The 23,250-nt window shown below is 37.8% G+C and overlaps 4 non-coding genes across 4 annotated transcripts; all 4 read left to right on the top strand.

Annotated features, from left to right (window-relative positions):
• The first annotated feature begins 19,469 nt into the window (after window positions 1-19,469).
• On the top strand, window positions 19,470-19,541 carry Trnap-agg (transfer RNA proline (anticodon AGG)). Its single transcript has one exon. It is a non-coding gene; the product is annotated as a tRNA-Pro (tRNA).
• Window positions 19,542-22,009: 2,468 nt separating this feature from the next.
• On the top strand, window positions 22,010-22,135 carry Trnal-caa (transfer RNA leucine (anticodon CAA)). Its single transcript has 2 exons — window positions 22,010-22,047; window positions 22,091-22,135. It is a non-coding gene; the product is annotated as a tRNA-Leu (tRNA).
• A 314-nt stretch (window positions 22,136-22,449) lies between these two features.
• Trnal-caa (transfer RNA leucine (anticodon CAA)) lies at window positions 22,450-22,575 on the top strand. Its single transcript has 2 exons — window positions 22,450-22,487; window positions 22,531-22,575. It is a non-coding gene; the product is annotated as a tRNA-Leu (tRNA).
• A 335-nt stretch (window positions 22,576-22,910) lies between these two features.
• Trnal-caa (transfer RNA leucine (anticodon CAA)) lies at window positions 22,911-23,035 on the top strand. Its single transcript has 2 exons — window positions 22,911-22,948; window positions 22,991-23,035. It is a non-coding gene; the product is annotated as a tRNA-Leu (tRNA).
• Window positions 23,036-23,250: the final 215 nt, after the last annotated feature.

Here is a 23,250-nt window from a genome sequence, read left to right as displayed (position 1 = left end):
GCGCCTTAAATAAACAATTCACATTTAATTACGTCTAAATTTGGTTTTGAGAACAAACAGCGACGACAGCCGCGAGTGCAGTCAGTCAGTCAGGAGCTGTGAGAGCTGCCACAGAACGCACACGTCGCTTCGTGCCACACAAACCATGGGCGTCGTCAATGAATGTCGAACAAATTGGCAACACACGCGATGAGCGGGAAGCGTGGGCGACAGGCGGAGGCAGTCCAGGAATAATAAACGGACCCATGCCCAATGCCCATTCCTAGGGGATAGAATTATGGGTTCTTTAAATTACTTTATGCTCTCTTTCCCACTCCCAATTTCCCTTAGTGGCAGTCCTTGCTTGTCTCTCAGTCTTTGGCACTTTGGAGGCGAGCCAGTGCTGATTGCATGCAATTCAATGAAAACTTTTTGCCAAGAATCAACAGCTCTCTCTTCCATTCTCCGCCCCCAGTTCACCTTCTCGACTCGTGTCGAAGACTGGTCCAGTAGGTAATGCACCCTCAAATCGATAGTAATGGCGGTTTGGGGGGTAAGTAAGTAAGCATGTGAGGATGTGTTAGTGTGTGCGAGGCGAAGCGAAGCGAATTCCCAGTCTCAGTTGTGCCAAAGCACTAAATAATTGCCCATATGTGGCCCAAGGAGCAAGGACTCGTAGCAAGGACTCTGGGCAAAACCACCCTTTTCAACACCCAGAGGGTTGCACTACCCGCTTGTTGTTTCATCGATATTTCTTTTTTCAATTTATGCTCATTTATTCTATCAATTTAACGAAATACACACACACACACACACATACCCAGCGAGAACAACAGATAGAAAAGAGAACAAGAGGGGGAGTAAGGGAAAACACGCTTGCAAATGGAAAAACAGATTGCAACTCGTGCGTAAAGTCGCTCCCAGTGGCAGAAGGAACAACCTCAACCCCCAACCCCGACCCCAGACTCAGACTCAAACCGCGTTCTGTTTTGAAAGCAAATATTTTCTGACAAGTGGAAGTCAGATGTCATATACGAGTACGAGTATATTCACACAGTATTCACAGTATTCGGTATTGTGAATACGCACTCCCAAATTCGGTTCTGCGTCTCAATTGCTACTTGACATGCACACACACACACACACACAATCACAGAGAGGGTCGCCTTCGAAGTAAAGTTGTCAAAAAAAACATACACAACAACAACGAAAAAATTGGGAAGCAAATCGTGAAACCCAAATGTCGAGCAGGAAGTGAAGGAAGTGAGGGCAAAAAAAAAGAAGCAAGAAAAAAGTTCGGCATTCGGCATTAGAGCGTCAACGCAACTGACAATTATTGCTTGACAGCCTGACAGGTTTATGGCGGTAGCGATTTCATGAATTCGCAATACGTGATTGCAATGGCCAAACGATGATGTAAACTTAGAGCGCCTGAAATATGAGATATGTGGAGTGTCTGTCACTTGATCGTGGCTTGCAGTGCTTTAGTTAAAGTTGTTAGGATTTTTTTGGGGAAACAAACTTTTTAGTATTATCAGACCAAAAATGGACTTAGGACACAGTTCAGTGCTAATAATTACTTTAAAAATACAAAAATTAGGAAATTTTTTTAAGAAATAGATAACATACTTTATAATAATTTCTCATTAATGCTTAAGTTAAGAAATGTTTCAAAATCATTATATAGTATTTTATGGGAATACTATTTGTTGAATTGATTCTGTTTCTATAAGTGCATATACCCAAAATAAGTCTTCATGTTTATCACACGTATAAACCCGCTAGAAAGCTTAATTAGCAACAAGCCTTGGTCCACGAAGGGACGACGTGCCCCACATCGTCCTTTATTATAAGACGTTTAATAATTTATGTATTTCCGATTTATGTTCGCGCATTTTTGCCTACACTCCAAACAACGCCTCAGCTCCCCCAGGCTCCAAGTTTTCCTTGGCCTCTCCTTGACTCATTTGTATGCGTGCAGTGTTGCGCAGCGCACTTATTGCGAGACAGGGGGGACACTTGGGTATTAAAAAATGCCAAAGTACTGAGATGTCGAACCACCCAAGGAATGACGAAAGAATGAAGATCCCAGTCCAGCTCAGAGTTCTGCACAGTTCCAGTTTCAGTTCCAGCAATTCAACGAACCATTACTATTTTATTCCCAGTCTCGAGTCTTGAGTCTGTCAAAAATTGTATTATGCAGAAGTTGTTGTGTGTTGGTTTGTTGCTTGGTTCCTGTTTGGTCTGTTTTGGTCCCTTCTTATGCTTACTACCCCATTCCCATTTCCATACTCAGAGTCGGGAGGAAGCGGCTTTTTATTAAGAAATCATCGTTGATTGTGTGGAAGGAAATAATGTTGATTTTACATTTTACAAGACGTTCAACTGCGACATGCTGGGAATGTGGATGCCACAAATGGGGTTGAGCACTAACTGGGGGTTGATTCTCCCGCTACTTGTGGTAAGTTTATTATCATAATAGAAGGCACACTTATTTTTTAGGCGGGTTCCTGGTACCTTGGGGGATTTGGGAGTTCCTCTCCGAGTCTATTAATTTTATGACTAATGCACAATGCTCTCTATTTGATCAGGCTTAATGGACTATCAATAAGCATCCATTGCCAATGTCAATTGTACCTGTCTGACATAACTGTTGCAGTTTGTTTAGAGTCTGACAAGTATGGGTACTCGTACAATATTTATGTGCACTTCATCAATATTTGCATTTATAATGAAAGCACTAGACACAATACGTTTGTTCTTGAAATTGTCGTGTTTTATTAAAATAATATGGAAATGTGGAACGTGAGTTGATTGCAACAGTTTCTATATATTGTGCAGTATTGTCGCTTCTTTATTCTTACGACTTTAAGCTGTGATACATTTTTTAAAAATGAATTTAGATTGTATATAAATAAATAGAAATTTCGTATTTTTATTTCGATGCATTACATGTATTAAAATTAATGTCATTGTGATTATTTTTAAATTATTCATATAAATCTAGGTCTACAACTAGTACTTAATGATCTCTATAAATGAAGGTTAATAGGATTTTAATAATTTTATACTGTTTACTAACATTTAATCAATTCTTGAGACTTTTCGACTAAAACAAATTTTATGAATATGAAATTGAATTTGTAGAATAAGACACACGGAAGAATGAAGGAATTTTACATGTGGCTTTGTTATTCAACTAAATCAAGATCTACAATTGCTACTTAATGATTTCTCAATCTGAAACGATGAATACGATAATTATCGTTTTATAATATATTCTCATTAAAGAATATTACAACAAACCACAATTATTTTTCTATTTATTCAAGTAATTCGTTGCAACTGCAGAAATATTTCAAGTATGATTTTAAATTCATAAGCAGAGCACATTCCTCTCTGAAAACTGGGCTTGACTCTGACTTAAAGTCAGTTATTTGTTATTATGCCGCTTTTTTGGCTTTAAGAAACTATATTTCGTCATGGGTTCCTTTCGCTAACTTCTTGATGGCACTTAAGGCTTTGGCTCTTAAGCCGCCTCTTACCCTTTTGAACCCTGGCATTAGACATGCCAGCCGAAAATAGTTGTTGCCCAAGCCTAAAAAGAGCAATAACTCGGCTTCAAAACTACCCAGACTATTGCCACAGACAAAGACTGGGTGCAAGTTTGACTGTGTGTGTGTGTGTGAGTGTGTGTGGCAGGTTCAGTCAACTGCTTAACTCACTCTCTATGCATATGAGTAGCAAAAGTATACACACACACTTTGTGCTACGTATGAGCGATGACTCGTTGCAAAAATCTATAAATCTTGTCAAGCACAATCTCACTCCAGCTCCAACTCCGACTCCACATCAACAAAAGACCCACAGAAATAGTTGGAAGCATAGAACTATGTATTTTGCTTGGGTTAACTTCGTTGTTGCGTTTGCAGCAAAATTAACACAAAATGTGAAGGCGCAATTTTCACACTAATCGCACGTGGCAAGCTCCGTTTTTCCCCCTCACTCTGCTCCTCTTCCACTGTGTGTCGTCTGGCATGGGTCTCGTCCGATTTCGTCTAATGTTTTTGGGTGTCGTGCATAATCGTTAATGAATTATGGCTGCACATATGAGCGGGGAGCAACACGGAAGGGCGGCAATTCTGTAAATGCGTGTAGCACATGTTTTTTTTTTGGACTATAATATCGTTCATTACTAAAGTCGTGTTTTGGGCTTTAATGAAGTTTTCCTGTGGTCTTTTGTTTTAATGCATTTACAGCGAAAGAGAGAGAGAGAGAAAGGGGGCACCCTTAGCGAATTTTTGTAATTGCCTGCATTCGGTTTTTGTCGCTAAGTATTTTCCACCCTCCGGGCATCGGTTTCCATTAGTCACGGGTTTATCAAGGTGCTGCCATCTCGCTGCGTGTTTCAAAACTGTTTTTCGCCAAATGGCGCCTCAAGCTCGTCCAGCCACACCCTCATTTTCACCTAATAATAATAATATTTTATTTGTTTGGCCAAATTTTCGTAATGACTCTGACATGTTTCGAGTGGAAATCGTGGAAAATCGTGAGGTAAATCGAGTGCCCGAAAGCCTTTTTGACTTTATTCAAGCGCATCATTCACACTTTGTTTGCTTTGCTTCCCTTTTGCTTCCCTCCCTTCAACTCTTCATTGCTGCCTCTGTCTTTTTGCTGCATGCATAAAACATTTTCCTTCTTTTTCATTCATTTGAATTGAAAAGCTTTTCGCAGCGATTTGTTATGCAAGCTTAGAAAACAAACAGCAAAACGCAAAAAAAAAATGTATAAGACGAACAAAAACCATAACGAAACCTGATGCTCAAAATTTGTTGAATGCCTTCCCTGCATCTCATCTCCATGTGCATTTCCTCATCACTTCTCTCCTCACCGCTCCCGTCTTTACATTTGCTGTGTTCCTTTTCTTGATTTTTTGTTTGGTTTTTGCGAGCATTTTTGTTTGTTATCAACTTTGTTGCTGCCGTAAAATGTAATTGCATATGCAGCCACGCTTCAAAGCGCCCATAAAAGGAGCCACAGAAGTAGCAGCAGCAGCAGCATCAGCAGCCGGCAAATGCCGAGAGTCGCCATACCACATTTCCCCATTTCCACACATTTTCCTTTTCCCCACTTGCCAGTTGGCAGTTGTTAGTTGCTGAAATAGCTCCCAGTGCAGCGGCTGGCAAACATTTTGTACCCCTCTTTTATATGCATTTTTTGATATACAACTCCTTGTCCAGTTTTTGAGTTTGAGTCCATGCGGTTATTCGCTGCATGTCCTGCTCACAGCTTCTAGTTCCCAACTCCTGGCTATAAGTATTTTTGTCTGCGTTTCTCGTTTCGAAAAATCTCGTTGCCTTATGAATGCAACAAACGCAACTATGAGAATTGCCAACTAAAATGCCTTTCCTTTAGTGCTCCTCCTTTGCCATTGAAATCCAGATATTTGATAGCAGCTTCGGATGCTTTGCAGCTGCTTTCCTCAAAAGAATCATCCATCATCTAGACAAACTTCAAGCAGAAAGTGTGTTCATAAAAAAAAACGAATTCTCAATTGGTTTAAGTAAAATAAAATATTAAATTGCTAATAAAAGCTGAGTGAAATATTTAAAATAAATTCAAATTCAATTGCAATTTTAAGGCAAAAAAAAGGATAAATATGATTTGTTATAATGATAAGATAAATATTGCAAAGCATTATAAGTACAATGAATTTCAATAATAAAGTGATAACAAATATATAAATAAACAAGTAAGAAAGCTACAGTCGAGTGCACTCGACTGTGAGATACCCGCTACCCATTTTGAATAAAAGAAATATATTTTGCGATAATTTTCTCAAAATATACCGAATATACTGCAAAAATACTAAAAATATACCAAATAGTATATTTGGTATATTGATATAGTACCGCATTCAAAATATACCATAGACGGCACAATATACCAGATTGTCATCTAAAGCAACAACCCTAGTAAGTAGACGTGTTTGCCCATACAAAAGTATTTCTTTAATAACTTCGACAATTTTCATCTGATCGCAACCAAATTTTCAGGAATCATAACTACTATAGTTATTATTATATATACCAAAATTCCCAACTCTAACTTTAAAATTACGCTTGTTATTCGATTTTTTTGATTTTCGGGGGCGGAAGTGGGCGTGGCAAAAATTTGAAACAAACTTGATCTGCGTGCAAACATAACAAATGCTGTCGAAAAAAAATTATAGCTCTATCTCTTATAGTCTCTGAGATCTAGGTGTTCATACGGACGGACGGACAGACACACAGACACACAGACACACAGACGGACAGACGGACATGGCTAGATCGTCTCGGCTGTTAACGCTGATCAAGAATATATATACTTTATAGGGTCGGAGATGCCTCCTTCTACCTGTTACATACATTTCCTGCCGGCACAAAGTTATAATACCCTTCTACCCTATGGGTAGCGGGTATAAAAATGCTATACATAAAGATACAAAATAAATAGTATTATATTGTTCTGAAACAAGTATACAATAAACGCAAAATAAATTTTAAAATTTATAATTAAATTTAAATAAATAATTGTTAAATCCATTCCAAATTCTATAACATAAAAAGTATAACACTTAGACCAACCTGTCTATGTAGAATAATTAAAATGTTCTTTGGTATTTATTACCATTCTCCCACTATTTTACGTAGATTTATTTCCCTATCACACGAAATCCCCTTTTCAATATTTTATGCTAGAAGAGGCACAACGGATCACTTTAAATGGAGAGTCCCCACATTTTCACCCCTTAACTCCCAATTTGTATGCGTCGTTTGTATTGTTTTTGTCATTGTGCTATGCGAGACGTGTTTTCGAGGGGGAGGAAGGGAGGGAGAGTCGAAACTATTTTCGAAATGTTTTAAGCGGTTCTACCAAAGTATTTAATCCTTTTAATGTTTTATTGCTTAGATAGTGTTTACTCAGTTTTGTTTGTTGCCATCCCATCCCCAGTTGCACAGAGTTTTCGGTTATCACAGCCAGCCTCTAAGGGGGTGTGGCAACTAGAGCGCTTTTATATAAATGTTTATATGAAATGTACGCGAGTTGTACTAATACCCACTCAAATGCCCGTAGTTGCAACTAAAAATATTTGTGTTGCAAAAAAAAAACGAAAGCCAAAACAACAAACGAGGAATCTGTAAATAATAAATTTGCTACAAGAGAAACAAATTTTCAACGCTGCATTTCGGAAAACTTGTCCATTGTCATGTTGTTTGCTTGGATTTGCAAAAATGGATTGAGTACAGATCTGGATAGTTACACGTATTTACATTCCGAACAAATTAGTGACGAACAGTTGAAGTTTTTAAGTTTGTAGGGAGTTTTACTTTAAAGTGAATATCTACAAATACTTTAACAACATTTTTTTAAATAAACTATAATTTTCACTTTAACATAGAATAACTGAAATGTTAAAAAAAATGTGCAAAATTAACCATTCCCATAATTAATGTAGTATTAAAGAGAGATAGAAGAAAATATTCTGAATAAGTAAACCTCAATTATCCGAAATGGAAATGGAATAAAAAATTTTACTCTTCATAAAAATACACTTCATAAATGTAATTTCATAATGACGTGCATTCTTGTTGCCCCACCAATAAATAAAGATTTAATTGGTAAACACTTTTTGGAAATGTTGAGCACGTGTCATAAGCAACGCATTCCACATCTTTCCCGTTGATCCCAATCGCTGCATCAATTGCTGCATTCAGAGTCCTCCCCCATTATCATTGTCATCTACATCTCCCGTTTAAATGCATTCATAAAATATCATACTCGTAATTCTTCTGTAAAGTGCAGTTGTAATTTCGTTGAGCTATCTCCGATGTATTTATGTGCACAACTGTTTCGTACATAAATCCGGGATGCATCCATCCCAGGTTTTGTTTGGAGATTCGTGCCGCAATTGAGCCGAGTTTAATATATACATACTTGTCTATGGGATTATGTGTTAATATTTAATGTCATTCCACTTCTGATCGATGCGCTGAAAAAACATGAAAAATAAACCATAATTGTTCTCGTTGCTGTTTTGTTTACCTTTAAATTACGTTTGCCCGTATTTATTTATTTTCAGCCGCGTGTTGATTTATTTAAATGCTCTTTACCACACGCGGCCTGCTCCACGTGTCAAAATATGAACATTAAAATATCAGAAAATCCAATGAGAGAGATTTTTTAAATGCAATGCAGCAGCTCGATTCTGATGTAATCCATCGATTGCACAGCTCTACATGTGATGCCAAGAAAGGGGAATTCAAAACCTTCCATAGAAACTGGGGCAACTGGGACTGACAGACAAGTTGTTTTAGCAGCAGCTTAGTAATGATATTCCACCCTTTTCTGGCTTAGAATAACTCTGTCTTGTTAACTTTTGTAAACTGTCTTAGCCATACACACTCACTCTCTCTCTCTCCAACAAACTTTTCGCTGCCTACCCAACTCATAAACAAGTAAAAGGGAAGAACTCGAAAGCAGCAAATAAAAAATAAGAAAAAAACATAAAACTCGCGGCTAATTAAATTCCTGAAAACACGCAGCAAAAACCAAAACGAAGCGACTTTGAAGTTAAGGTCAACCCCGAATGAATTCCCACTCAAAACTCAGTCAATATTTCGGCTGATGACGTTGACAATGTTGTCAGACACTCCTCACTCCGCACGCCTTCTAATTGTATCTGTTTGGAAATATGTATATAAATATTTGAAAAATTCCTTTTTAATTGCACAAAGCCGAAAAGTTTTCTTTAAGCCTTTTTGTCATAATTACCGTGGAACAAGCGCTGCTCATTGAGGCGACTTCAGCAGCCGAGACTCGAGCTGTTGCTGCATCATCGAGTGGTAGCGACTTCCTGTTACTGACAAGCTGTTGCCTCCTTCAGTGGTGGGGTTGACTGTTGCATATTCAGCAGCTACGTCGAGCAAAAATATTACATAATTATACAAAGTGTAAGACAACAAGGCGAGGAGGCAAAAGGCGACGACAAGGACTGAAGAAGTGACTGACTGGCGTTTTGGTGTTTGATGACCCTGTTTATGAATACGTTAGCATTAATTAACTTTGATTTAATTAAACGCGCGCACCGAGGACAGCAGCACGCGACCCCCACTCTGAGCTCTGAGCCATGTCCTGGTCACTTTTTGAAGGCGTCAACTCGACTCGACTTGACTCGACCTGACTCGACGCGACTTGACTTGACTTGGCTTAGATTGGGGGCTTGTTGCTCCTGTGACTGCTCTTTGTTAATCTTTTAACCAGTCGCTGGTGCTGTCGCTGGTGCTGTCGCTGGCTGCGTTGCGCCTTTTGCGGTTTGGCGCCACAGTTGGCAGCCAAAAGAGCAGCCAAGTGGAAGGAGCAGCAAACAACGAAGCAAAGCCAAAAGCCAGCTCCTCAGACCTGAAGCACCATAGTCGTCTGCTTCTTAGGTTCTTTGCCTTCTTTTGGCACTCTTCAAGTGGAAAATCCTTTTTGCCTATTTACGTGGCCTTAACAGCAGTCAACACCGAAGGCGTTGTTGTCGGCATCTCAGCATCAACAGCAGCAACAGCATCAGCATCAGCAACGCACTCCGTTGTCTTTTGGATAAGCTTTAATGTGCTTTGGCTAAGATGGTTTGCCACAAAGGCGGCTAATACGCGAATGAAGACGAGAGTTGCGCAAAATGTTTGAAATAAACTGCAGATAATTTTTAAAATTTGAAACAAATGTGGATATACTAATAAGACTCTTAACTGATCTTAAACAAAATTTTTGTAGCTTAAGCTTATTTGTAAGCTCAAGTTGTTCAAGCTCTTCAAGTAAAATCTAATCCAAGTAAAATAAATAAAATGATCTTAGGAAATCTTCAACAGAATTGTGTAAGAAAACATTTGCCAATTTCGATTCCTATAGAGAAATTAGATAATTATAAAAGAAACCATGTATTGAAAGTAGTTTGACAAACTTAATATTTAATACAGTATTCTAGGTTTAACGCTTAGTAAACTATTTTATAAAATTAAACACGAAAAACAGTTCATGAGTTTGAAGCTCTCAAATTAAGAAAACTATATAATATTCATTTAAAAACACGAACTGAATATTTAGTAAAAATGATCTTAGAAATGTTATTCAAGCAAAGTTTCAATCAGTTCCATAGAAAAGTACTTCAACAATTTCATACAAATTTGATATGAAGTTAAATAAGACTGTTTCTCAGATTTTTATTCAACAATATATATGTTGAAATTTAGTTAATTATTATTTTCATTTAGAGATTGTTTGCTTTCATGTCTAAAATCAAGATGAACTCAATGTGCTGAGCATGTAACTCACTTTCACATGCCATTGGGCATGAGGCTGGCTGCCTTTAATTTTTTATTCTCTCTTCTTTTTTTTCTGTTTTTGTTGTTTACATATTCACTTTAGATCTCATTTCCTATGCGCTTTGATTGTGCAACTTTCTCACTCTTTCTGTCACTCTCACACTCTCTCGCTAGCTCGTTTCTCTTATATATATTTTGCTGGCTGCTTTCATAAATTAATTAATTGGCCTGCGGCTGGTCAACAACGGCAACAGGCAAATAAATAAGCAAAAATATTTGCTTTAATTTGTGTGGCAAGTGGCACAGAGCAATGAGTACAGAGTACAGAGAGCACTGAGAACTCAGAGCTGAGAGCAGAGAACTGAGCTGAGTAGCTTGGAGGGGAGGGACCCTTTGTGCCCTAGTTATAGCCAACAACCTGACTGTGGCAGTGCTTGCCACTCTTACACTGGACCTCTGTCCGCCTGATGCCATTTACAAATTGCATTAGATTAAAGCGCGATAAAACGTGGGACGCGTTCACTTGGCATGATTTCGACTTATTTGCACTTACAAAAAGGCCAACCAAATGGCGGAGGAGCGAGAGGGGCTCTACCTCTCTCTCTCGCTCTGTGTGTGCTGTGGCCTGGTAATATTTTCCACGCCTTGCACATTTTATAAAACTCAACGTTGCTCTCGCTCTTTCTCTCTTTCTCTCTTTGTCTCCCTTGGAGCATGTAGAACATGGTTAATTAGCAATTAATGAAGCGATAATGAAGCCAAGATAAACGACAACGCCGACGACAACGTCGATGATGATGATGATGATGACCAGAATAACGATGATGATGATGAGGATGACGATGACGATGACAACGAGGCTGTTGATGTGCCACAAGGGGCAGCAGAAGGAACACAGCTGGAAGTGGAAACGGGAGCAGCCGCAGTTTGATGCTGTCGAAGTCTTTGGCAGGCCGTTGTCGAGGCCGAGCCTTGTGGTTGCTGCTGAGGCTGATGCTGCTGCTGCTCGAAACGGCCTTGACGAGGATGCCGCATGCCACTTGCCGCATGCCGCACAGAGGATGCGGATAAGCGGCAGCTGCCTGTTGGTTTTAGCTTTGCTTTATTCTTTTTCGCTTTTTTAGGCTGCTGGGCATAAGCAGCTTCATTTGCCGTTGCTTATTTTTTCTGCCTTATTTTTTTTTGCTGTTTTTGCTAGGCTACCTTAAAATAAAATGTGTTTTTTAAGGGTCTCACTCTCAATAAGCCTCTATGTGTATCTGTGTGTTTGTGTGTGCTGGGCGCGAAATTGTATCATTTCCTTGGAAAAAAAACATCTCTTCTTTTTTTTCTGTTGGTTTTCAGGTTAATTAGTTTGCCGGCGCTGGGCATGAAAGTTTCCTGTCACTTGCAGTGGCAGAAGGCGTTGCCAATTAGCTTGTTGCGAAGGTTAGAAACTGGAACTCGAACTGAAATTGAAACTGATACTGGCCCAAGTGTCCACGGAATACCCGGACGGACAGCTTTGGCCTTGGCCAGCAATTTTGTGTTGTGGTCTGGTGCCTTAAACACGATACAAATTTAATGCGGAAGGTGTCAAGTGCTACAGTTGCTTTAATTTGCACAATATTTCGATTGTATTTAGGATATTACAAACAATTTAAAATTTATTTTTGTTAGATGTTTCGTTCAGGTATGTATGTATGTCCAACAATTCTTAAATGAATGAGAAGAATACTCGTATATTCTTTTATAAAGGAGTGAGCATATTTCAGTTGATTTTATTCTCTAATGTTTAAAGCTACAAATTACTTATCTACTTTTAAACGCATCCAAAATATTCATCAAATTTACTATTCATACTATCTTCTTCATGATGTTAAATCGTTATAGTTTTTCGAAAGTAATTTTGTTTTTAATGCAAACTTTGTATTATGCCTTATTTATTAATTGAACTTCCATTCACACAATACACTATTTAGATCTTAAGTTATCATTTTATATGAAAATACTTTAAAAATATTCTTATCATATCACATTCTTATATGGCTTCATTATACTAGTTTTAATTCAAGAAATTTTCAGTGCCGCACATTTTATTATTGTCGTCAACTTGTCTAAGGAATTTAATCTTCAAAAATGTTTCATTCTCATTACTCCAATTAACAATTGCAAGACAAGAATGCACTTCTCAGATCTTAAGCACTTTGCATTCATCTTTCCAAAAATTTAAAAAATAAACATATTGTGGAATGTGCTTATTATCATGCCAAAGTATCTGCATGCAACTAGTTTCCCTGTCTAGTCTGGCTCTCACATCTGTAGCCAGCATAATCTATCTGCCACACTGAAAGACTCGAGACAGCGTTGGCAAATCTGCTGGTTTTGCTTCCTTATGACAACGGCAACAGCAGAAGCAGCAGCAATCCCAAAATGCGATCTAATTTTCATGTTATTTGATAGAAAACTTTTGTAGGTATCCATCGCACTCTGTGTTGCACTGTTCAGTCATGCCAAGAATTTATCACACAGCCGCAAACTTTTGGTTGCATCACTTGGGGCGGGGGGGAAGAAACATGCTTTGGGATGCTGTGTGTACCATCACCAGTTCCCCTTCCTCCTCCTCCTTCGCTGCCACCTTAAGTTGCGGCAACAAGCAACGCCACCATCTCGATGCCTCTTTGAATATTATCAAAAATGGTGTATCTGCAGCTGAAGCTTCCTGAATCTCGACTCGAGTCGAGTCGAGTCGGGCATGGCAAACATGCTCATAGTTGTTGTGTTACCCATGGATGCATCACTGGCGATCGTAACAACAGCAAACAGCAACAGTTGCTGTTGCTGTTGCAGTTGCAAGCTTGCTGCTTGTTGCTGGCGCTGTACGAGATTAAACAATGATTGCATTTTCATTTGCATTTTAAGTCACGGTGCCAGCAAAATCCAAAGCACAAGAAGTCGAGGGTCGGGATCTCACTTACCAAGTGTTGTAGTTGCCCCCATTCCCCTCTTCTCCCTCTCCACCTTCTCCACTTTTAGAGATGTGCAATGCCATTTCATCATTATTTTCATCCTCGGCTCAGTCACGTTTTTAATCTGAATCTAGAAAATATATATTTTAGACATTGATGCGTGCTCGTGTCACGCGTCCATCTCTAGTGTCTCTAGTGCATCGGGCTGACTTCTTCTTCATCTTCAGCAGCTTTTGGCGAGGGGAGAAACTGGTTTGCCAAAACTAAACACATGCCGCCAGCGTCGTCAGGCAAAAGATTGAAATGCAAATCAGTTAATGGTGTTCCTGAAGCTGTGTTGCACCGCTGCACTGTTGCACTGTGTGGCAAGGGCAAACACCATTCATTGCAGCCTGCTGATGTACGTGTTTGCTGCATACTTATATAGATAATTGCCTAGGCCCGAGTTCAACTGGAAATTCCAGCTTTCAGCTTCCAGCTCTATGCTCTACTGTGCTTTGACCCATAACTCAAATGGCCAAAATGCTTGGCTTTAATGCCTTGAGCTTCACGCTCATAAAAATGAAAATTTGTGCGACAGATTTTCGGCAACAAGACCCCAATAACACACAAATAACAACAACTCCTCCACCCACTTATAGACCATGCGCTAATCTTTGCCATGTAACAGCTGCCTCAGCTCCGATTTGCTTTCTTCTTTTTCATTTTATTTGTCGGTTCTTTTTTGGCCCTTTGCTGTTGACCAGTTGGCCAGTTTGTCTGTCTGTGTCCACTCATCTCGATTACGAGGTGTAAATTTACTGAAGCACATAAAGCCATTTGGCAAGAGTGGATGCGAGGGAGGAATAGAGGAAGACAGCATCGCCTTCACTAATCCCAAGCCCATGGCCAGCTCAAAAGCCAATTCATATATTTACCGTTTTGCCACTCGACTTTAGGGGCGCATTATGCCCTAAGCTTTTTGGCCATTCGCTTTATAAATTTTGATGATATGCTCGCTAGATTGCTGTGCAGCTCATTTCTGGGGTTCATTTGAGCAGCAGCAGCAGCAACAGAAGAAACAGCTCAACGTGTTGCTGCCATTGGGTTTTGCGCATTCGAGAACTTATGTTGATGCCACATGTGTCCAGCAAAAGTAAAAGACACACACACTGTGGCAAAATAAATCACAAGTGCGCCAAGGGAGTGCTCTGAATTGATAAGAATAGTTTACATTTTGTACATATTTCAAGCAGATAAACCATGAGATACTGCTGCCTTGTGTGATTACAAGATGATATCGATAATTTCACCAAATGATGCTGAGAAACTTTGCAGCATTAAATGTTCTAACAACTTTTCTTTTTCTTTAAAGTACAAACTACGGTTATTACAGTGAGAAGATTAATTACTCTAAAATTGTATAATTTTCTTCTAAATGTATCTAAAAATCAATAAATAAAACAGTTAAAATGGTCAACTACTTAATGCAGAAGTGTTATTAATATAATCTTGATGTATCTTTAATAAGAAAATATGTGTATATATACTATAAAAACAAATAAAAGTTTACTTAAACTATTTATAATATAATAATAAACACACTAATTCACTAATTTTTTCACTTTTATTGTGATTTATTTTTACTGTCCACCAAAATGTTGTGAAACTTTCTATATACTCTTCTAAAGAATCTTAAATCTGAAGAATCATCTCGAGTTATATAAAAATGGTGAAATTTGCGGTACATTTAAACGACTCTTTTAAGTAATGTTTTAATTCATTTTTGATAAATTTCTCATCCTGAACTTCTTAAATGCTGTGTACCTTAACTTTAATTTTAAGTTGCTGACAATAATAAATAAATACATAATTGAGTTTCTTTCTAAAAATGTTTAAAATTGTATTAACAAAGAACAAAGAATCTTACAGTCTTATTTGCAGATTTTCTAGAAAGTATCTTCATCGCATAAATTTCTTGGCGTCGAAAGCAACCCTATATCACACCAAATTAACAATAAATAAAGCTTTTCACACATAGAAGTTTAAGCGGCTCTGACTATCACTTCCTTCACCAACTTTGAGTTATGTAATTTCCTAAATTATTTATTGTACTTATATTTTAACACTTTCTATCTTTAGAAACCCTTTCAGACCACACTCAAGAGCTTCATCCATCCGCTAACCTCTTTGTTAGCAGTGCAGAGCATAAAACACGTCTTGCTCGCTCTCAAAGTAAACATAGAGTAACAACAACTACAAGACCAAGTCAAACAATCTATAAAATACAATCACTTTCAACAGGAAAATCAACAACAACAACAGCAAACACGGGACTCGTGTTTAGGTCTGCCCTTTAAATCATGTTCAGAGATCGTTCGGCGAGGAGCATAAAAGCAGAAAGAAAAAACAGAAACGTGCCTAGATCTTTGGCTCATCGCTTTTTGGTTCTTTTCGCTCTGAGGGATAGGACTATGAACCACATTTTTTTCTATATATATATATTTTATACAAAGAGCGTAATTATGGGTTCGAAATATCTTTGGCAGCATCTCATGATGATGATCGACATCGCCAGTCGCGAAATATATGGCTTAAACCTGATGAAAGGGCAACTTACTTTGAAGCTCAGTTGGAGTGCATATGGGAGTGCTTTATATGGTCGTGCATTAAATTTAACACACTATGCAGTGTGCTTTGCTGTGTTGTGGATTTTGTTGTTGGCCCGTTGATGATGGGCACGCCCACTAAAGTGGCATGCCGCCGCCATGGTTATGTAAACAGCCAGAAGGAGTCGAAGGAGGAGGAGGAGGAGGAGGCGGGCGGAGACAGACGACGTTGTTAAAGGCCACTAAAGTCGCCTGGGCTTTGATGCTGCTGCTGCTGATGATGATGATGAAGACAACCGACTCACTATGACTAAGACTAAGACTGAAGTTGGAGTTGCAGTTGGAATGAGAAGGAGGAGCATTGTAGTGTGTGTGGTGGTGGCCAGAGGGCAAAAGGTTGCCACAGCTCTACATCGTTCTCTCTCACTCTGTCTTCATCGCTTCCGCTCTGCGAAGACACAAGACGTGTGCAGTAAGTGTTAATGTTGCATAAGTTAACTTCACTTGCTGCGTCAGAGCCAAAGTTGAGTGCATTTCTGGGTGGCTTGGGGAATTCATCACACAGCAGCAGCAACAACAACAGCAGCTCAGTGTGATCCATGTTGATGGAAATCAATCAAGAGATTTGGTAATCTGACATTGAGTAATATAATGCACAACAACTCAACTAAGTTTGTGTGTTAATCAAGCAACGGTCAAGTTTGGAGCTGTTTACAAATATTTTGAATGATTTTGTTAGAAACATCATGATTTTATATGAAAATAGATGGATTTTGTTTTAATTTTTTTTATTTAGTTTTTTAGCATAAAATATAATATACATGTAAATATTCTAAGAGAGAAAATATGATGTTCTAACAACAACAATAAATATTCTGAGTTTGAGAAATTTTCAGATATTTTCGATTTTTATAAAAAATCAAAAATTTTTTCTGATCTTTTCTATCAGAATACAAATATACTTGAAACTATAATTCCTGACTGAAAAATTCAGAAAACAAGATTTCGTTCTCAAATTTTAAGCTTAAGATAATATTATTTGAGGATTTAAATGCTGCTTCATGAATATTTTAAATAAAATACTCAAATTCATTTTATATTAAAATGAGATATAAAATTAAAAAGATGAAATTGTAGCTCAAAATATTGCCCTACTTATGAGGACTTTAAATATCCTAGCTCACTTAGTTTCTTCTCCCATGCACCGCATTAAATAATTATGCTTTTATTATTCGTATTATGCTCCATCAAGCTCAGACATCTAGACCTCGATGTGGGGTCCAAATCCCCAGAGCCATTAGCGAGGCAAGAGTGCTGTCAACTACAGTGAAACCCGCTAAACTAAAGCCACCCCTTGCCCTCATTCGTCTGAATAAAGAAAAAAGAAAAGTATAACCCAATGCGCAGTTGAAATAAATAATTGAAGAAAAGTCGCTGCAGCAAATGTTAAATGGAAATCCATTGAAGAGTGAAAAGACGCACACCGAAAGTCGCAATGAATTTAAATGAGCCACCAAGAGAACAACAGTTGATGTAACCTTCGCTTAGATTGGGTGGCTACATATTAATTACAACAACACTTACATGCCACCAACGAGTCTCGTTTGTGCCCAATGCGAAATCATAACAGCTGTGACGTAACAAATGAGGCTGCCCCTCAGCGGGGGGTTGCCCGCAGTTCTTTTCGAAAGCAACCACTTCAAATTGCCATGCAACTTTTTAGCAGAATTAAGACATAAAAAACATTTTTCTGCAGGCAGCCGAGCTGTGGGGGTTGCTTGGGATGGGAAGGAGAGTGAGGGGAAGGGGAAGGGGGTTGCAACCCCTAAACACTAATGAAGCTATCAACTCGCTCACGTACCTTAACAGTTTCAAAGAAATTTTAAGTGTGTTTACCGAGGACATAAATTGAAAAACTGACCATATGAGTTCCCAAACAGTGGTAACTGGGCCAACTTTGATGTTCTCGTCTCTGTGCCTTTCGCTCCTAAGCATTTGTTCAAATATTTGCAAGACCCTGAGAACAAAAGGCAACTCGTAAACAAGAGGGGAGAAAGTGCCATAAAAAACTTATAGAAGTCATTGCACAGTGGAAAAGATGTATAATAAAACAAAATAGCAAGCAATTAAGGTAAATAAATAGTAATTATTTAAATTTACTAATTGATTAATAAATAGCATAATATTCAAAATAGATAAAAAGTTAAAAATGTGCTTTCCGTACATAAAATAAATTTAATATCTCAATCGAACATGTTTTGCAATAAGAAATAACTAAATTAAAAACAAGAAATAACTTTTCGAAGAATTAATCAACAATGAAACTGAATATATATGTATATTTATGTATGTATTTACATATATATTGATTGAATTCAGTAAGGTCGAATTTGATTAAAAAATATATTTCCAACAAAAAACATAAAAATTCAAATTTGTGCTTTGCATTTAAAATTTAAATTTTTCCAAAACTACATTTCTAATTTTTATTTAAACTAACATTTCGAGAAGTTTTTAAGCAATGCTCCTTTTGAAGTATTTATCTTAAAAACTACCGTAAGAATGTAATTTCTGTTTCATTTTTAACCTCAGCTTCAACTTTTCGAAACAACAAATTATTAATCATAACACTTCCTATAACAACTTAACAGAATATTATAAATCCATAATTGATTTCATAAATTGTAGTACCACTTAATTTTTATTGCAATCACTATAACAGTTAACCACTGTGCATAAATGTGCATAAGAATTGGCAGCCAAAAGGCGCAGAGTAACCACATCGAATCAAGTGAGTTTATGCGGGTCACCCTCCTCACGGCATATGATTTGTTACACTACAAAAAAGCAACAGCTAGCCAAAAAATAAAAAATGAAATAACGAAAAAAAAAGACCAAAGACCAATGCATTATCGAGCAGCCGCACAATAATGTTAACGAGCAGCTCTTCGAGAGATTACAATCAGTGACATAAGGCGCAGCAGCAGTGAAGTCCAAAGGATGTTTGCTTCTTCTCCTGGCTACGGGTTGCGGGCTGGATTCGTTGCCCTCTACTCAACCCGACACAGCGAGTTGGCAAATGGACAGTGGCGCATAATTTGGACGCTATGGGCACAGCTGGCATTGGCAAACTCAGATTTATCGAGGCATCCAACATATGGGCGGTTTCCCAATCAATGCAATTTGGCGGATGTGGCATATGTTGGGTCAAGTGCTGCCTGCTGATTAGCGTTGAGTGCCATGCATGGGAACGAGCAAATGCAAGCGCAAAGCAGCTATTAAACAGCTAATTGCAGTCAACCACAGCAGCAAAAGCAACAGCCATAGCCTATGACTTGGCCAACACCACACAAACACAATGTGACAAAACGATCGTCCAATCTGACAAACGATCTTTTTAGCCCGCTAAAAGGTCATTTAAGCGGCTACCAAATGTTCAATGTAATTATGTTGCTTTCGAAAAAACAAACTCGTTTTTCTTGTGCGCTGAATTTACAATTTACATATGAAAGTTAACAATAGCCACAAGCTGAAGACATAACCACTTGAGAGTCAACACATCGATGCATTTATGAGCAAAACTTTTCGAGCTTTGTTCAATTGGCTCGTTGGTCTAGGGGTATGATTTCCGCTTAGGGTGCGGGAGGTCCCGGGTTCAAATCCCGGACGAGCCCAAGTAAAGTCGATTTTTTTTTAAATTTAAGAAAACATTTTTAATATTTTTAACAATTTATCTTCATAAAAACGTTAAATAAAAGCGCTGATAAGTGATATTGATAAGATAACCAATATTATTTACGTTCAGAGCAAAGAGAGACAGATGCATGGAGCATTCTCATTTTTTGGTATTTTAAAAAATAAATATAAAAAATTAAAATTTATCTATTTTTAGAAAAAATGTTGCTCTTGTGGCATTTTGGACTATACATACGTTAAATAATAATCTATAAGTGTATTTATTCCAAGCCGTCTATTGTTTTTGTGCTACTTTTGTATATTTAATATTCAGCAAGTTGTTAATCTTCAGTACTTGCATTAAGACAGTTTTATCTAAATACTTTAATCAGTATGAAGCAGTACTTAATGGTAATTGAGACGCACTTCAATCGCAACTGCAGGCGTCTGTGCATCATAAACGTTGCAGAAGCTATTAGTCAAGCGTTATAATGCCTCTTAAATAGTACGAACAATTAAAGGCATACAATTACTTAGTGTGCTGAAAGAACAAAGGCAAAGGATTCGATTACCAGACCATGCTGACAGGCTGAGCGACAGCCAAAGGCCCGCCATGGAGACTCTGTTTAAACTGAGCACATGTCTCTGCCCAGACTCTGATGACCTGACCATGGCCAGTTGCCCTGGTGTAGCTTTTGTGGCTATTGAAAACCAACGCCCCGCAACACACTCGAGACGACATTGACGTTGTGATCCCACCGTCTGGAGCATCAAATGAATTTATATGCATTGAAAATTAACACAACAAACTTTTTGGCTTGACTGACCAAAAATGCAGAGTGCGAGAGAGAGAGAGAGAAAGAGAGGGAGCATTGGGGATATACTGTTCTAAAGGGGGCTTATGTCTGTCATTACCGTTTAAAATGCAAAGACCAAAATCCATTTGCCAGCCAGTGGCTCTGACTGTCTGGCTGTCTCTGACTGTCGGACTGTGTCGTCTGTCGTAGCACACATGTATCCCATTTAGGCTGATGTATCCGATTGCAGCCATAACAGCTGGAAGCACGTAAATCCCATTGTTTCATGCGTTTTGCATGAGAGAAGAAGAGCTTGAAGTGACGCTCTTGCTGCTGCTGCTGCTGCTGCTGCTGCTCGCTGTCGATTTCAATGCCACATCCCCAGTCTTTAACCACACAGCTCACAGCGAGAGTCAGAGCCGCAGGCAATCGAAGGCAGGCAGGCAGGCAGGCAACAGTTGAAGCTGCATTTGATAGCATAACATGTGCGAGTATTGAATACTCTTTTTACACAACTGACAAACGCATCCTGGTGCCAAGTTCAGAGTATAACATTGAAAACAAGGGGGTGAAGAAGAGGCAAAGGCAGCAGATCAGTGTTTTCAGTCTGTGGTTAACAACTCATCTTGGGTCGAAGCACGCGTCGACTGCCGACAGTCGACTGCCAATTGTTGGCTGCAATTGACTTGAACCCGTGGCGCATCAATTGCTGGCTGCGGCTTGTGTGATTTTTATGATGAGGCCTCGGGGCAGCAATTGCCCCAACAGCAACAACAGCCAGAGTTCGGTTTGATTACCCTGCCGGAAGCTACGCTCAGGTTACATTTTAGCAAACGTTTAACCAACAATAAAATGGTCACTCAAATCTGACACTGAATATGATTATGTAAGGTACAGTGGAAACTCGTTGCGAGTCAACCACTAACAAATTTGCAATGTTATTGTAATCACTATAAAAAGAAATGTTATTGTACAAAACTTGATTAGAAATAATTACAATATGAATTCAATTTACCATTTACGGCATTAAAGCTTAAATTTTATGTTAAATTCACGACATTATCTTGAGAAAATATTGTTAACATAAACTTGATATCTTATTAGATTCAACAATTAACGAATTCTTTATAATAACAATAATGATCGTATAAAAATAAAAATTTTTCTGCTATGAGATATCAATTTTCATAAGAGGTTTATTGTAAAATATTCACAATTGAATATTTTTGATGATGTATGTAAATGCTTATAAACAAACAATTGTTTTCTATTCTCATTTTATTTTTCCAACATGAAACACATGTAAAATCATTGCTGGCAATCTTTTGATATATTTTATTAACACAAAAATTATTCAACAAATACTGTTAATATACTTCTGCTAGCCACTGTAAGCCAAACATTTAAAAATACGCACATGTGAACAAAATTTCAATCTAACATAGCAACAAGCATAAAGAGAACTTCACCAGATCGAAAGCACATTTTACTCACTCACAATATATGCATACGATGAACACACGTAATTGTTGGTTTTGTTGTAAAACATTTTAGTTGTCGCCCTCGCTATGTTATCTAACATTTTCTTCACTGCTTGTTCTATAAATATCAAACTCACACCAATACTAGCGTAAATAACAGTTTGGCAGTTTGCTCACTGATTTCAACATGTCAGGATGGCCGAGCGGTCTAAGGCGCCAGACTCAAGAGCATAAACTCTTACCTTTCATAGAAGGGTGTTTGTATGAGCGTTCTGGTCCTCTCTGAGGGCGTGGGTTCGAATCCCACTTCTGACAAATAATTTTTTTTAATTTTTTTATAATAATTGACTTTTTTAAATTTAAATATGTACTTCTTATTCAACAAAATGCATATATTGTTTATTATTTGAAAGTTGTCAGTTTCTTTCAAATTTATCAACTATTGTTTTTAGTCGCACCCACAATACATCATGTTGTATGCTTAGTATTATTTGTTAAATTGAATTGAACTATGGAGTATTACAGGCTAATGTTATAAGAATCAGCGAATTATTATAATCTATTATTATAGTTAGAAAAAAAAAACATCTGGATTTTGGTGTGAGTTTTAGACTGATCATTGTCAACGTGTCAGGATGGCCGAGCGGTCTAAGGCGCCAGACTCAAGAGCTATAAACTCTTACCTTTCGAAGAAGGGTGTTGTATGAGAATTCTGGTCCTCTCTGAGGGCGTGGGTTCGAATCCCACTTCTGACAAACAATTTTTTATTACATTTAATTTTTTTGACGAAAGATTTTACTTTTTTTATTTGATTTTCATTTACATAGAACAAATAATAATTGTTTTTTCTACTAGTAAGTACAGCGGATTGGATAGCGGATAGCGGATAGGAATGCTCTTAATCTATAAATAGTAAACTAATTAAATTCAAATTGCGTGAAAAAAAAAAACAAAAATTTAATTGTAATTAAATAATACTTTTCTTAACAGTAAGTAAAAAATAAATTATATTTTTAATCAAATTGGTATAATTGTGGTATTTGAAAATTTTTAGTTTATGTCGACAATTTTGGTCGGACGATTCACATAAGTCAGGATGGCCGAGCGGTCTAAGGCGCCAGACTCAAGAGCATTAACTCTTGCCTTTCAAAGAAAGGTGTTGTATGAGAATTCTGGTCCTCTCTGAGGGCGTGGGTTCGAATCCCACTTCTGACAAGAACTTTTTTTTATTTTCGGCAGCCTGTGCATAAACAAATATCTCAGTTTTATTATCACTTTTGTATTTATTAATCGAAAATAATAGGCAGCTGCTCTTGATGTTGTCTAAACTACCCTGTCAGTAATATTGCACATAATACAAAAAAATTCCCCGTCGTGCCTTTTGAAAAAGCCAGCACGCCTGCAACTAATTAGTTTGGTTTTTATATTCT

Source organism: Drosophila nasuta, chromosome 3, assembly GCF_023558535.2.
Source record: "Drosophila nasuta strain 15112-1781.00 chromosome 3, ASM2355853v1, whole genome shotgun sequence".
Taxonomy (NCBI): Eukaryota; Metazoa; Arthropoda; class Insecta; order Diptera; family Drosophilidae; genus Drosophila; species Drosophila nasuta.
The sequence above is the reverse complement of the archived record's forward strand: the minus strand, read 5'-3'. Positions and strand labels throughout refer to the sequence as shown.